Raw genomic sequence first — 5,860 nt, forward strand, 5'->3', positions numbered from 1 at the left:
AGAAAAAAATATGCAATTAAAACTTATAGTATATAAATTTCACTTTACCTAGAGAACTAGGAGAGATTAGATTAGTGACAGGTCCATCAATGCTTGATAAAGTCTACTTGTAGTTTTGAGCTATGATCCGACAACAGATAATATTAAGTCAAGGTTTTTAATGGGAGTCTCTAATAAATCTGAGTGAGATACAGAAAGTTCCCTAACTGAGGTAAGACAATCAAAATATTCCCTTTCTTCTGGTAGGGGCAGGAGAGTAGCAGGATTCAGGGTGTTGTAGTGATGAATAGTAATGGAAAAGGGAGAGTGTAAAAGAATCCTGTAAGAGGTAATTGGCTGGCTGAAAAGTGTTGCGTGATTGCAATCATTAGTAGTATCTTTACTGCATGGGAAACTATAAGGTCAAGTGTGGAGACTACAACTAGCTCTGCAGAACCAGCTATTTGTGATTTAGAATTTCATTTAGAGGACTCCACATGCCAATCAAAAAATACTGTCCATTTGGCTTGAGAAATCATTCCCTTATTTTGCTAAAAATACTCTCAAATAAATAATTATGCTGAAATCAAATGTTCCCCAGAGTTGCTAATGAAGGCCCAAATCATCCTTGGTAAAATTATGCCATTTAGAAAGAGAGGCACAGGAATCAGGATTGTAATGAGAGTCCACATAAGAGCAGGCATTTTCTGGGAAAAGGATAGATTATAGTCTTAGACAATCCCCATCAGAGCTGGCAATGGTCATTAGGCATAGTGCTTGTGCACCTTGTGTCTTGGGCCCCCAACCTGATAGTTGGCCTCCTTTGAATGTATACTCAAAAATTTGTGCCCTGCCAGGTGGAAGGAACACTCTGTGTAAATTAAAGCTGAGCTCTCCGAACACACAGAGTAGATGAAGGAGAGTCTCATCCAGTTTTATTGATGACTCACAGAATGAGCGCCTGCCAGTCCAAACTCATCACTATGTGAGGGACGCTTGCACAATAGGCTTATGCCTATAGTCTAGCCAATGATTTTCCTTCTTATGAGACATACACCTTTAGATACCCCAACACAAAAGAGTAATACAAAAGATATGAAATGAGATATAAAAGAATGGCCTGATTCCACCAAGATGCCAAACAAATGGAAACCAATAGTGAAACCCAGGTTCCAAACTGAGAATAAATGTTAATAGATAAGTATATCAATGCAAAGAGAGCAACATTCAGACCCAGTGCTGAGTTGCAACATAGGTGCAGACTCAACACGCCTCCAGAAGCAAGATACAAGGGATTTTGGAGGGTACCATACTTGGCTGAAGGCTGGGGTCTGCTGCCATGGTGTCTCTATGAGACCTCCTGGAAAGCACTGGAAATAAATGAAGACCACCCGGATGAAAGAAAAGTATGTCTATTCAGATTCTGCCATAGCAAGGGATTCAGCTATTATTACTTGGTGTAGACAGAGGCTTGATGGCAGACAAGGGAGCTGGGAAGCTTTATAGTAGAATACAGGGAAAGAAAGCATCAAGTAAGCCCTAATTGGAAGTTTCGGGCATGCAGAAGCTGGAGGTGACTTAACTAGAAGTAGGCAGACTACCTGATTGGTTAAGGGAGCATATTTGGCTTTGTCAAATATGCTCCCTTACATGCTCCCTTTGCCCCTACATTGAAAGTGGAAGGAAAAATTAATCAAGTCCTGGCTGTTTCAGACCAGTTGCTACAGAGTTTGTGGTGTGCCTTTCTGGACTGGTTGCTGCAGATTGTGGATAAGAGTTCTATTTTTATATATGGTTTGGCTATTGTCCATTAGCATATCCAATCTCTCAAGTGCTTACTAAGAACTGGAGGTGGGGGAAGATGATTACAACAAAGGAGCAGGAGGGAATTTTCCATAGTCTAATTATAGTGGTGATTATCACATATATATGTACTTGTTAATGCTGCTAAAAAGGATGAATTCTATTTTATGTAAATTGTAGCTCAATAAACCTGACTTTAAAAAATAAAATTAGATATATTAGTTCTTTGATTTTCTCCAGCAAATTTCAACTGTTTTTATATGAATATTTAACTACACAAGAAGTTTGATTTAATGCAAGTAAAATGGAAGGAGAATTGAAGGAGTTAAAAGACATTGCAAAGAGTAGGTATGATATGCCACAGAATCAAGGCTAATCAAAGAGGAAAGAATCTAAGGGGCTGATGGGTGGTATAAAAATGGTGGGGTCAAGAACTTCAATGAGGTAAAAGAAATTCATCAATGAAGCTAATTGAGCAAGTGAGCTCGAAAGAAGTCAGTGATCGTCAGGTGGTTGCTTGAAATTATGATTTCATAGACAGTGAAGTTTCCACTATGACAAATTCTAGGTTTGGCTGTAGAGCAATTTAAGAAAAGTAGCTGAAAAATAAAAAGTCCAAACAACTCAACAGTCATGGAGAGAGATGGATCAAACATGAGGATGATAGAGGCAATGTAAAAGGCATAGCAGTTTTGTTCGAATGGAAGAATGAGATCCATTTGCTGAAGTTATTAATAAATGACCAAAAGTATTCACAAAGTTGGTAATGAACAGGAACAGGGAGTAGGAGAGGGTACTGTGGTTAAACTGTATAAACCTCAAAGGAAAATAACTTTTCACTTAAAAAAAGTGAGAAATAGAACTTTGGAATGGAAGTTACATTGATTAGTGTTCAGGGAATATAAGAAACTTACTACCCAATCCTGAAATCCTGACATATCAAGAGTGTTTGAAGCCAGCCAATGAATCTGCTTACCTGAATGTGTTTCTGCAGAAATTTTTAAAAAGCTGGCAATGGGAAAGCCATGCTATGAGTCTTAAGGACACTGAAGTTATTAAGGTCACTGAAAATGGCTATACCAAATTTTAATGATGGGATGTATTTCAGAAGACATAGTTAATTATTAAAGCTTCACTGTGAGTAGTGCTAAGAACTTAGTGAAATTCCTAAATGTTAACAAGAAGTTGCAAAAAACAAAAAAACAATCACACACAAAAAAGAGTGCTTCAGAACCAGCAGCCTACCCTGATGAAGGCTGTGGCATGAATGTAATATCCCTGGGAGACAGATTTCTGTTGTGGCATAAAGCTGTGCTAGGAAAGAAGTTGAGGGTGTATGGGAGATATTGGAAAGAACCAGGAGACTTCCCTGAGTGTCAGCTGTCTCCCTGTATCGTTCTTGGCGCTGGTTCCTTCACTCCTCATATGCTGTGCTTTCTGCTTGTCTAGAATCTGTACTTCTCATCAGTTATTTCTGGCGTCTTGACTCTTGCCAGATCACCTTGGTCTAAAATACACTCAACCCATCCCCTCTCCTTCTGTCAGTAGATATGTAGATCTATTTCAAGTGGAGAATGAAATACAAGAAAGAGGAAAAAAATAGTGAGGCAAATAGGCAGCAATATTTTCCCCCTCATTTCGGGCTGCCAACATTTTCCCCCTTTCTCTTCTAGATGTCTCTTGTTCTATGCTTTTTCAACCAGGCAATGGAACTATTATTGGTAAGGTTTTTTTTCTTATGCCATTCATGCATCTTAGATGTACTGTTGGTTATGTAACATATGCCTAAATCTACCAGTAAAATACTATAAAATATTTAAATGTTGCTTAAAAATTTACTACTCTTCTAAAAAGATGAAAACATTGAAATGGGAGCTATATTTGTCCATAATAAAATCACAAATTGCCCTCAAAGAAATATTTTTTTCTATTTCTAAACATATTTTAGATATTTAGGCTTCTCAATTAAATAACTGAAATACTTCTGAATCTTTATTTTTATCCTCTTTCACCCAAATCTCGAAATGTTAATGCAAAAGTAAATTTTGAATAGGTAAAAACAAGGATTAGAAAATATGAACAGAAGTTATACTGGCTGCATAGATGGTTGGGAATATGATAGCAATTTGAGGCATACATACTCATGGTACTAACATGACCTTTACAACGCTTCGGTAAAATTCTCAATATCACAGTTGCTTATTAGCACACTAATAAGCAGAGAGCTAGAAATCTTCTGATATGGATATATATGTATATTTTCAATATTCAGGGTATTAGGAGAGCTTTTATTTTAGTCTCTGAAAATACAGCTTTCCATGCTTTAATTATATTTCTAACTCTACTGAGAGCAATCATAATTTTTAAAAAACAAACTAAGTTTGCATTAACTCTATCCAGCTAGCCTAACAAACAAAACAACAGTCAAACTCACATACTTTCTCTATTACTTTCTATGGGTCTGAGCCCATAATTGATTTCCAGAACATACTATTGTTAAATTGCTGTACCACTTCATGAATTTTAATTACTGATTATTATACCAAAAAGAGGGAAAGTAAGAAAGCAAAAAATAAGAAAAGAAGAAAGGAAGGAAGGAGGAAAGAAAACAAGAAAGGAAGGAAAGCAGCTAGTGATGTTTAAGCAGGGCAAAGATATGCAGTCTTTTTCTTAATATCATTTCTATTTCTAAGCTTATCTATAATTGTTTATGGGAAATCATGGAATTGTTTACTAGTTGATTCAAAACAATTTAATCTATATTGAATAATATTAAAATGCAATTGATTATTGCTGGTTAAAACAGCTGAAGCAAAACTAAAATATCAGCCCTATTGGTTCCTTTTTTTGTTAAGATGAATAACAACAAAAACACAAGCATGAACATATACCTAAATATAACTTCACGTATATTCCAGCAGGAAATTTATTTGGTACTATCATATTTGCTATTCTTTGCTACAACCCAAACATGATGACTAACCAGCTAACTGAAGTATACTTTATTATTTATACTAAATAACAAGTGAAAAAGCAAGATGATAAACAGAGCCATTTGGAATTATACCCTTGTTCCATGCCAATGGATTATTCTGACAGTAAAGTACAGAACAGCTACCTGGGATGATAGGAGTTTTGGTTGTTGTTGTTGTTATTTACCATACAGTTAGAAAGGCTGAGGAGTTCTTAAGTAGATATTAAGTTCTCAGAAAAAAATAACCTGGTTACCTAATATTGCTGTTTTTCAGTGACTGAAAGCTCTAGTCATGGAATAGCAGATAATAAATTATCTAGTATGGGAAGCAAAATTTATAAAATAAAATAATTTCAGAAGCTATGCTTATACAGTAAAAGTGACATGCTCATAAAAATTATAAAACCTTATATAATAAAAAATGAATGCCATCATATTAAAATAAAATTTATGCAATATATAATAAACTATTTCATTGTGAGATGTAACCCCTTAATAAGCAGTCTAGTCAGTCGGTTTCCTACTGTAACATCTTGTCACTATATGACAGATGCTCAGTGCCAGCTCCTCAAAATATTAATGCCATTTTAATTGAACAAGTCTAGATATTTACAATTTTTAAATTAAATCTGTGTTTGCCCTGCCTGGATTATTTTATCACTTAGAGAAACTCATTTCTCCCACCAAAATCGAAGAGAATACACTTCCCATAATCTTGTTCAGATTGCTCACCGAGGACTCACAAAATTGAGTGGCATCATATTAACAAATTCCTTAAAAGAGAATTGACTACCAAAAGATTATTTGGTAGTATTCTATTCACAGCTGTTTCTCAATTTCCTCTCTCCTCCTATTTGCTTCTCAGTTCCCTACTTCACTAGCCCCAGGATTCTTAATCTCCCACCAAAAAGAGCAAACTTGCTTTCAGCTGTGCTTTTGACTCTCTCATTTCAATCCAGGGAGCCATCACCTTTCACATCCCTCCCCCACCCCCCACTGCCCTGCCCCCCAACACTAGTTGCTCATTTCCATTCTAAACACCCTCCATTGCATTGTTGGTACTGGTGATAAATGACATAAAGAAAAGATTCCTCTACCTTCTTG

General features: G+C 36.0%; 1 non-coding gene across 1 annotated transcript; it reads left to right on the forward strand.

Moving 5' to 3' along the window:
* The first annotated feature begins 2,734 nt into the window (after window positions 1–2,734).
* On the forward strand, window positions 2,735–2,864 carry LOC142872437 (small nucleolar RNA SNORA33). Its single transcript, XR_012920696.1, has one exon. It is a non-coding gene; the product is annotated as a small nucleolar RNA SNORA33 (small nucleolar RNA).
* Window positions 2,865–5,860: the final 2,996 nt, after the last annotated feature.

Source organism: Microcebus murinus, chromosome 8 (assembly GCF_040939455.1).
Source record: "Microcebus murinus isolate Inina chromosome 8, M.murinus_Inina_mat1.0, whole genome shotgun sequence".
Lineage (NCBI taxonomy): Eukaryota > Metazoa > Chordata > Mammalia > Primates > Cheirogaleidae > Microcebus > Microcebus murinus.